The sequence below is a fragment of the Amphibalanus amphitrite genome, unplaced genomic scaffold, assembly GCF_019059575.1.
Source record: "Amphibalanus amphitrite isolate SeventyFive unplaced genomic scaffold, NRLGWU_Aamphi_draft 000138F_arrow, whole genome shotgun sequence".
Taxonomy (NCBI): Eukaryota; Metazoa; Arthropoda; class Thecostraca; order Balanomorpha; family Balanidae; genus Amphibalanus; species Amphibalanus amphitrite.
Genome location: NW_024881633.1, coordinates 870,871 through 881,700, shown reverse-complemented (window position 1 = coordinate 881,700; position 10,830 = coordinate 870,871). Strand labels below are relative to the sequence as shown.

Here is a 10,830-nt window from a genome sequence, read left to right as displayed (position 1 = left end):
ACATGTTACATACATACACTTTGAACACTCTCACGACACGCCGCGCTGGTTCGACTCTGCCAGTCACTGCTGTCACTGCTGAACAGTCACTGCTGCTGTGGCAGTCGTCGCTGTCGACATCACTGCTGTCGGTGCCGTCGTCACGACGTAGCTGATTCTCTCTCTCTCTCTCTCTCTCTCTCTCTCTCTCTCTCTCTCTCTCTCTCTCTCTCTCTCTCTCTCTCTCACTCTCTCTCTCTCTCTCTCTCTCTCTCCCTCCCTCCCCCTCCCCTCCCCTCCCCCTCCCCTCCCCCTCCCCTCCCCCTCCCCCTCTCCCTCCCCTCCCCTCCCCCGGCGCTGCAGACCCAGGCTGCTGAGCAGCGGGTCGCTCGCCACGAGCAGGTAGCCCAGGAGGTCCGACATCGTGTGGATCCTCGAATCCTTGCGGGTGTGTCGAAGGCGGTACTGGCGGACCCGCTTGTGGGTAGCCTCTGCTGCTTCCTCAGACATCATACCGATCGGGAGGTGGCAAGACTCCACCACGGCCGCGGAGTGGCCCAGCAGCTTGTGCAGCGTGGAGGACATGTACATCTCCACGTACAGCTCAGCCGTGCGGCGGCAGTACGTGGAGAGAGCGTCGATGTCCAGTCGGTGCAGACAGCTGACAGCCTGCAGTACCGTGCCGACCCGGTCGATCAGCTCCTGGTCGACGCCGGTGCAGGCCGCGAACTCGGCCGGCGAGCGGAAGGCGCGGCGGGCGGTGTTGCCGTCGTTGGAGTTGCCGCTGCCTCCTGCCCGCGGCTCGTCCACGCGCAGCCCCATCCTGGTCCTGAAGGCCTCCTGCACCTCAGCCGGGTGTACAGAAAGCAGCAGTACGGGGCAGGAATGATCAGGTACCAATAATCGAAATCATCGTGGCCAAAGAGGACTTATGTATTTCATACTCTCGAAATAGGTTACGATACATTTGCCACCCAATGACTAGCTGACACACATCCTGACCCATAATAACAGGCTCGATGATTGACTGCTGTAGACAGTGACATCACTCAATGGGCGGGACTAAATACCACACGTCATTCCGGACCCTGTCGGGTCACGCACCGTCCGCCCCCAGGTCAGGTCACGGCGCGCGGCTGGGTCATGACCGAGCGGCGTGCCGTCGGTCATATTTAAACTCGAGCTACCGGTGAGGCGAGCAAGTTCGAGCAGGAAAAAAAGGTCGGGCCAAGTCAAAAAATGCTGGCAAATTGCAATCATGCTAGATCTGACGTGGCGGCAAACGGCGGTAGTTGTTGAAATCTTCGGTTTTCATGAAACATCGTTATGAAAACGCTATGCATGTATTGGTTTGATTCTATCAGTCGTAACGTGCAGACGATAGGTCAGCCAGTATTGCAAGTTATCCTATCGTTTTTTAGAGACATTGGGAAGAACAATGGTGTATGATTTATATCAATTCAATATGTATTACACTATGTAAACTTGCGTTACAAAAGTCGCGTTCTCGCCCGCAAATCGGCAGGATATGAGAAAGCCAACAATTTGTCCACTTTGAGCAGTCAACAAATCACCCCCTAAAAGTTGCCATATGTGCAAAATTCAGGTGGTTTCATAAAATTCAGGCAATTTCCTATACATTCAGCCATATTTCAAGCAGATTTTCGAAAGTCACTTTCTTGATTAAATTCGCCCTAAACTGGCCCGCGGCCCGTCCGTGCAGCGGTGCCGCTCCAAGGGAGCAGCCCGCATGAGATAAAGTTGCCTGTCCAGCCCGGAGGGAGGTTGCGGCTTGGAGGAGAAGAATTTCAGTATCCTGAGGATAGAAGCACGGATAGGTGAATTTACGGCCACCGATTTTTCAAATATATCCTATATAGACTGAGGAGTTTCTTCCTCCAAGCAGACGTTAATTAGCTATGCTTCAGCTTGCCCTAGATGTAATCAGCGCATATTGCTGTAAACAATTTATCATGTATCGACTCCCTCGGCTGTATTGTGCATTTTGACCTTTCTCAAAACACTTTGGTAAATTTTTACAAAAACCCAGCATAAAAGTCGGTGCTCGAAAAACGCCCTCTATTATCCCCATCTGAAGTTAAGGTTCAGAGGTCGCTCACTGGTGGATGACACGGTGTATTTGTGCAAGGGTACACGTCTACTATCCCCGACAACACATGATTTCGATACACTGATGCATTACATTCGTCCAGCGTGCTTGGCACGAGAAAACTGTGTCATTTTTCTGTTTTATGTGTTATCAAACGTGTCGAAGGTCCCGCCCAGCGTGAAAATACTCAGCATTATTGTGTTTTGGGTGCGATTAACACATGACTGATGTGTTACCAGTACAGAACATGCCCTCACTGTGTCGATTTGTTTTCAGTGTACTTGCCGATGACTCAATTTCAAACACATGGTGCAATGATCGTTGACCGTGGCAATGACGAATCTGCACTTGGTCCTTGGGGTAACACTTGAGTTGAGCTTATTGTCAACGACCCCAAGTGCAGTGACATTGCGATTACGTCGGAGGTGCTTCCCGATAGGAGATCTGTCATTTGAAAGGAATGCTAGCTGCGCAGTGCGCATAAAGTGACATAACACATTTGTGTGTTTCAGTGTTGACTGTTCTTCAAGGATGCCATCGTCCACGGTCCACCGTCCACCGTCCACTATCCACCGTCCACCGTCCACCGTCCACCGTCCACTGTCCGCCGTCCACCGTCCATCGTCCAGTGGAACCAGCGATGGGCAACCGGCGGCCAAGTTCGGGTCGGACAGGAAATGCCTTCTGCCAAAGCGCCCGGCGTGACTCAGCGCCAAAGATGTAACACGCGATCAAATTTGGCCGATGGGCCTCCCGAAAGTGATTTATAGCCCAGTCATTATCATAGCAGTTGCGTAGAAAAGGTTACGCCCATCAAGTGAAACCGATGAAATTCGGTTTCTTTGTACATTCGAAAGTACAAAGTAGTGGTCCCGCACATGAATTTATTTAAGCATTATATTTGCAACGAAGTGTAATTCAGTGCTTTGTTAGGAACTATCGTCAATTCCAAAGCTTAATTTTAAAGTGACGTTGCTGTCGCTTGCACCAAAGTTTAAAACAAAACAAGCACTTGATTACATGAAACCATTCGATCGGGAGTTCGGCAGTACCTATAGAGACATGCGTAACAAACGCCTTTGTGCAATGAAACTTGAAAGGTTATTTGATCTTACAGTGGCATATGGTCGTTAAGAGCAAATCGCTGATGAAGTCATAACCCTGGTCATAACAGCCAAATAAAGCGGTCGAAGGGAAAGTGCACAGCAATTTGTTAAGACTTCTCAGAGGGTGTAGCGATCGGTGCTAAAATCCCAGTGAGCTAATGCAGCCGTTTAGGTATAGGTAGCTCTGGCTTTTCGGAACGCTGTTGAGCCAGCCGGCAAAAGGTCATGGAAATGGCTGTGGTAATTCATTATGTTGGTAATTCATTATATTCATTTTGCATTGCGTGTCCTTCATAACTTAATTATGAAACTTTATTTTAGCTGCTTTTTTTTAGTTAGCTGCTCGTTCGTTCTAGTTAGTTACCTTGTAAGTATAAGTCTTGGCTCGCGATGTTTCGTGTTTCTCCTCAATCGTTAAAATGATATGACTGCTAACAATGTAATCATACGACTAAAGAGTTGTAATTTATATCTAAGACGCTGTTCCTTTCTCTCTCTCTCTCTCTCTCTCTCTCTCTCTCTCTCTCTCTCTCTCTCTCTCTCTCTCTCTCTCTCTCTCTCTCTCTCTCTCTCTCTCTCGCACTCCCTTTAGTTCCACTGAGTGGGTCCCAATTCCCAAACCCGGCAGCACGAGCGTGTGACAGGTGGCAGTCCTGTGTGACAGATGACACTCTCCATCGGACCCGTCACCGACCTGACACTGCGTGCATCATGAGTCAGCCCCCCCCCCTCCCCCCAGCCTCCACCCCTCTTGTCGCGAGGGGCCTCAGACCAGGTGTGTGGGTCATCACCCGTCAGCCCTGTTTACCCCTCCACACTAGGTCGCTAATCCCACGCACATCCAGCGGCAATTCGCCCTTATTGCCGTGGCCGTGATCGGAGCCAACGTGACGCCGTGATCCATCTCGCCACCGCCGGCGGCGCCGCGCGCTCATTGGTCGCCGCGCCGCCAGCCGGCCGCTGATTGGTCCGTATGATGTCATGGGGCGTGGCCGGCGGGACGCGTGCTGGGGCTCGTGCCGCTTGGGAGCCGTGAGGGCGCACTTCGCACGCAGCGCTGGAGGAGGGAGGTCGCACCGCACCCGGGAGGGAGAGGGATGGCGGCGGGAGGGGGACTCCTGCGGGCCGCGGAGTCCCTCTCTCCGTGGGAAGAGGAGGCTCACAGAGCGGCGGAGGGAGGAGGACAGCAGTGGTGGCGGAGTCATGTGGCTTGTCCGACGCATCCCAGCTGAAAACGAGATGAGGTAAGTGTCACTGCGAAAGGGTCGGATGGGTCAATCCATCGGCTTTGTCGTTCCTGTTTTGCCATGCTTCTTGTAATGATTTGTAAGGTTACGTTACACATCACGGTTCAATGACAATCATGTGATTTTTCCTTCGTATAATGTAAAACTTTTATTTAGTTTTTATTTCGTGCGATGACCCGCTCTCGTAGCAAAGGTAAAAATCAATGTTGCTGTAAATCCTATGCTTCCATGTCATTCCCGCGGCACCAAAAGTAAAGCCATCCATCCCCATCTATCACCAACCCATCACAGCGTGTCCTCGAGCATGTTTCAACGTGATGCTCCCGACGGAACCGGATCCAAAATTAGCTGCACCAAAAAACCGGTTTCAGCACTCTGAAGGTTGCCGTAGTCATAGGCAATTCTCTCCGTAGTAGCCGGAGTAGCATGATATTGATAAACGTAGTCAGTATCTCTGCTTTATCATTATTGATTCGAAGTTCGAAGTAAATATAATACGTCACATGCATATTTATCTTTGTTGAAGAACATATCCCCTAAGCATCACCTGTTGAATCAACTCTAGTAAACTCATCCATATTTACGTGAACGGTTACAACCGTGAACTAACCCTCTACTCTCTCCCACTTCCCGCCCCTCTCCCCACATCACTTTATAAACACTGACCTGACTCCACTTTGTCCCGGGTCCCCGCCGTCTGTCTGCCCGATATCCGTCACATTGTGATGTCTTGCACACGCCGCATGTCAGTGCACGCTTTCACGGGCACCGGTCGGGCGGAATATGTGGGTCGCGTGCCGGCGCCCACTTATCATGAACCCCACAACTCCGGCGCCGGCGCCGGGCGGCAACAGGAGTTCAAGGCCATCGATTGGCCGTATCTCGTGACGTCACGGCCGTCAGCTGTTGCCGGCAAACCTGTTGTGTGTTTGGGGTCCGTGTGTGACGTTTGCCGGCGCCGCGCGCCGTATGCTCGGCTGGGGAAAGGGCTGAGGGGTAGGGAGAGGGAAGAAGAGTGGCCACTCTAAGGTCGATGACCTCTTCCCCGGCAGAGCCTCACCAACCGGTGACCGGTGACCCTGGTGACCTCTGTGACCCTGCACGCGACGAGGTCACGACCTCTGGAGAACCAGCGGGCCCCGTCCGACTTCCCCGCGGGCCGCCGCTGACGGCGACGAGGCAAGCTTCTCAGAACCCGGTGAGTTGTCACGCCACGGGAGCTATTTTTGTACGCTGATGTCAGCGTTGTGCTTGCCCTGCTCGCCTGGTTGCATCATGACCCTCAGTTCCTGGTCCCATAGTGTTACAAACCATGATGTAACTGCTAGTGTTTGCCTTCCTCTGTTATGGCTACACATGCTGACACGTGCTCGACGCTCGTCTCGCTCCGTAGCGTACTACGATGAATTCCGGATGTGATAGCGGTTGTAACTTCCTTCTATGGCGGCGTAGAATCGCGATAGGCAGTCTGCGGCCGACTTCTCTACTTGTATGTGCGAGCTCCCTTCCTGTGGTTAGCGAGTTCCTTTCAGACTCGGGTTGTCCATCCCCAATCCTGCTCATGGGATACAAACAGGACAAGTGGCCCCTCAGGCATTTTTGCGAACTCACGTCGCGGCCCCTTGTCCGTGTATTCCGTGAGCGTTGTACACGGATGTCCCGAAACACTCTGGGCTCGCCTGGGGTTTCCCGGAACCCGTGCTGTCGTGGTGTGCTGTCAGATCCGGGTCTAATCGAACCTTATGTCTCCTCACAGACGGCGGAGCTACTTGAGAGACTGCGGCGGCGGGCCTGCAACGTGACGAAGGCCGTGACGGCGCCCGTGACGGCGCCCGTGACGGTGTCCGTGACGGAGGTCGTGACAGAGTCCGTGACGAAAGCGGCCGTGACGCTGGTTGGGGCGTCACTGTTCTGCTGGCGGCTCTTCAGGGCGCTGAGTCTCTTACAGGGTCCAGTCAACAGACAGGAGGCTTCATCATCATCTTCAGCTAGCTAATCTGATCTCATTCTGTGCCATGTGATACTGGCTGTGATATGAATGGGTGTGGTCCCGTACTGTGTCATCATTAATTGTTCCAGTGTGTAGCTATGGGGAATGATTGGGTTAGGGTGGGTTGGGGTACGAGGGAATTGGGACTAGGGCTGTGATAGTGGTAAGTTTGATACTGCCTTATGGTCATATGACCATAGATCTCAATGGCTGTGATATGATGTAACGCCTTTCGTCTTTAGCTTGTAGTTTGTAATTTAGTGGGTCTTAAGTTAGCGTTTCCTTATAGCTGTTCTTTTTTGGGACATTAAGTCACCCCCTTTTCTTCTGTTTATTAGGTACATAGAGGCGTTGCGTACTGTCTTGTTAGTTATGCACTGTCAAATGATCTCATAGGCTTAGTTCGATTGTGGTTTAGTGATCTCACCGCGTTGGATAGCAATGGGTAGTTGAGGGACTTCGGTCATTGATCTCATAAAAGCTTAACTTGAGAAAGGTATAGTTTGTAGTCATACTTAAGGCCTAGTAAGTAACCTTAGTGATGCTCAAAGTGGTTCTGCATCCGCAGTCCCAACGGTCTCATGAAGTCTTTCAGGGAGGGCAGAAGTCCTCATAGGCAAGTCTTTCATAGTCAATAGGAGTTAAGTCTTTCACGAAGTAGTTAACAGTGTTGGAAAAAATTTTAGCGTTGCAAAACGTTTTGCTGTTATAGCTTAGTTCAGTCTACTAGAAATGTTCCGAAATTAGCGTTAGTTAGAGCGATCTTTTCGTAATGCTTTCATCATCTGTGCTGTGTTAAGATAGTCTTTCAGTTGTCTTTGACATTCGTTTAGCATAAGACAGTCTTTCAGTACTATGGCGATGGCTATAAGTCTTTCATTCGTGCTTGAAGTGACGTACTGGATAATCATGTTTTGCGTAGTATGTCCTTACTAACATGCTCAGCCACTGCTCTATAGGTAACTGCCATAACTTGTAAGTCGATAATTTGTGCTCTCTTGTAACCAAGCACTTTAGTTGTAAAACGTACGGTGTTTCATTGCTTCGCGTTCATAGCATAGTATTATTAGGTACCGCTCAATAGCATTATAAGTTTTTGTGGTGCTTAGTTTGATTAAAACTCAGCGTAAAATTAATAACTAACAGTACAGCTTGTGTAAGTAGCTTTAGTGATAAGAATAACCGGTAGAAGAGTTTCTAGTGCCTTGGTTTTAGATGCCACAATGTGGGTGCTCTTGAATTTGCAACTGGACGAGCTGTCATTGGATTGTGGTGTCCGGGGATGCTACACGCGGCTTTCGTACTGATCTCAATTGACGGTTGGCCCTTTGCCAAAAGGCTCGGAATGTTAAGTCAAAGTGGTAGTTGATGTGGCGCTCCAACCAACCTGCATTTAACCCCCATGTTGACCGTAGTTTAGGATTGAATTGTGCGCGTCTTTCATTCGGAACATTCCGGTAAAACGTGATGCCAAGTCTTTCTCCCAAGAGTGATGTTTTGCGTTGTGATATACGGTGTCTTTCAGAACATGTGTGGCTGTTCCGACTGCATTGCCCATTGTCTTTCAATTGTGCCCTATGACCTCATCTGTAAATAGATGTAATATAAGTACTTCGTGTGACTGCCGATTTGTAGTTTTAGACCAATAAAATATAAAACCCAACCACTATCTTAGTTTATAGAGCATGAAAATCGCAGTTAGCAAGGAAAGAGAGCTTTGGTACTACGTTTGCTGAAGTTGGTGAAAGTTATGAACACAATTTCATGTGCTATACAAGATATTGCTGAGTGCTGATGCTACCCACTAGGCATCGCGCAGATGCAACGCATTTAGGGCTCTTTCTCGCTGGTAGAGAAATGTCAAATTATGAATGCAACTTCATGACGAGGATACATGTTTTGAATCGATAGACGCGTCTTGAGGCTTTAAAAATTGAAAAGGCATATAATCTGAGCATCTACATCGTCTGTAACAATTTCTAGGATCCATAACAGCGAACAAAAAATGTAGGCCTGTACGTAACGTTACACAGTTGCACAATTTGCCAAGTAAAATGAGTAAGCACGCTGTGGTTATTCACCACGTGGTGCGGTAATAATGTCAGGCTTGTGTCAGGACTGGTTATTAAACCAGTCATTACGTCACGCTGAAGAGACCTTTGCATACACCGGGCCAGTAGTATACCTCTGCTTCCCGTCACGACTCCGGTGCCCTAAGGCTGATGAAGTGCGATTTTTGTGGAAAATGATGTACCTACGCGCCAGTCTTCGTGCCGTTTCTTCACCTACTTCTTTTTTCTCTACGGCGTAGTAAATTAGCCAATGACTCATACGAGGGCGCGCACCGACTCAGTTTGGTCATGAATAATTCATCATCGCGTCTGCGCGACCCACCGTGCGCTGGCCACTTGTCTGATGTAGGGGGAGGGAGGGGAGAGTGAGGGGAGGAAAAGGACCGTCGCCAGCGGTCAGCCCGGGCATCCGACAGCCTTTTCCGGCAGCTCTGGCTGAACTCCAGACGTGTCCAGTCCTGCCATACGTCCTCTGTGACCGGCGCACACTTTTTCCATTGCAGGGCGCTGCAAACTATCTGATAGCACGACAAAACGTGACAGTGGGATTATCTTTAGAGGGGTTTTCGTGCATGAGTGGAGTTGTTATCAGTTCCGTTTTCATCCATGGAAGCGGCTTCCCCGTGAATGAGGTCAAAAGAAGTTAGTACTGAAGTAAATGGTCTTATTCGGGATCATCGTAGGTAAATGGGCAAATGCACACCATTGTGCCTCTTTTATCAGTTATTGTGAAATTTTGAAAATTGTCAAGATATTACTTGAATCAGCAGTTAATTTTAGCATGAATTCGGGAGAGAAACGGAGTTTGGGAAAGGGTCATGATAATTTCTGAGGGGGGATTTTTGCCAGACTGCGCAGTACGCCTGCACACAAAGCTGTCGCCTTCACCGTTCCCCGACTGTCGCATGCTGTCTTCCTCACAGTCGCGCGGCCGCCGCTCGTCCAAATCCAGCCGCCGCGCAGGCCGCCCGCCGCCCGCCGCCGGCCGCCTGTCGAGTATCCCCTCAGGCACCGCCCGGGGCAGCGCCTCAGATCGGTCACGTGACCTCCACTAGCGCGCGCGCACGATAACCGTCCCGTAATTGGTTGCTAGCCGGGCCAACTCATAAAAACGGTACGGCGCCGGGCGGCGGCGGCGGCGGCGGCTTTGTCCTGCGGCGATCACGTGATGAGACTTCATAGGCGCGGGAGCCGGGGGGCAGTGGGGGCAGCTTGCCCCCCCCCCCCCCCCAACTCTGGAGCCGTGGGGGCGGTGCCCCCACAGCTTTGAGACGGAATACCACGCTTTTTTTGCAAATGTTTTCTTTTTTTGTTGAAAAAGCCGAGGGGTGAAAAATAAGTGGCCTAAAACCGGTGAGAAAACTAGATTTGGGGGTACCCTAGGTTGATCTCTATTATGGTGTGCCCCCCCCCCCCCAGTCGGAAAGTAGTTCCCGCGCCCCTGTGAGACTTGCAGAGATAAAGCTACCTGTCGGGTACATTTTCCGCTGTTCTGCAGCTACTGGTCCTGCTGTGCTGCCCTGCAGCTCTCAACACAGCAGAACGCACACCAGAGAACAGCCCAAACCTTCAACCAGCGGGCTGCGTGCAGTCCTCAGCCAGGCAACGCAGTCTTGCGGCTCTCAGTTACAACACAGTTTGATATATACTGATCATATCTTCAGCTGATGATATCTCATGGGCGGCGGTGTCTAATTGTTCTGGTTTTCCGCTTTTATGAGCTGGATATAAGGGCAATTGTAATAGTGTGCTATGCCATGTTTACATGCCATGGGAGACAACCAAACAACTGAGCCGTGCAAATTCAGGAACATGTTATTGTTTGTGCAATGTTCACCGTAAAATATTACCTACCCTACACTTCGGAATCAATGTGATAATGTTAATCACATTTTATTTAATCTGATAACTTCACGAGCCTGAGAATAAGACAGTAGAACCGTTGATTTAAAAGCTGCTATTGGTCGCTATTCTCTTATCGGAAAGAGCATCTGGTAGAGTTGGCAGAGTACCAGGCAGAGGATAGGAGGAGCGAGAGGACCCCCGTCGAGTTGGCACCTGAGACGATGGATGTGGTGTTTGAGCTCATTAGGTCAGTGAAGAGGGAGGGAGAGAGGGGAGAGAGAGAGAGAGAGAGAGAGAGAGAGAGAGAGATAGAGAGAGAGAGAGAGAGAGAGAGAGAGAGAGAGAGAGAGAGAGAGAGAGAGAGAGAAAGAGAGGAAGAGAGATTCTCAGGGAGATATTATCAAGTAGCAGTTGACGGTTCAGTGCAAGATAAAATATATGTATATGACATGTGCTTGTGTTTTTGATATGCAGGCTGCAG

At 50.3% G+C, this 10,830-nt stretch overlaps 1 long non-coding RNA gene across 1 annotated transcript; it reads left to right on the top strand.

Annotated features, from left to right (window-relative positions):
- The first annotated feature begins 4,211 nt into the window (after positions 1 to 4,211).
- On the top strand, positions 4,212 to 8,101 carry LOC122382395. Its single transcript, XR_006256676.1, has 3 exons — positions 4,212 to 4,439; positions 5,495 to 5,640; positions 6,199 to 8,101. It is a non-coding gene; the product is annotated as an uncharacterized LOC122382395 (long non-coding RNA).
- Positions 8,102 to 10,830: the final 2,729 nt, after the last annotated feature.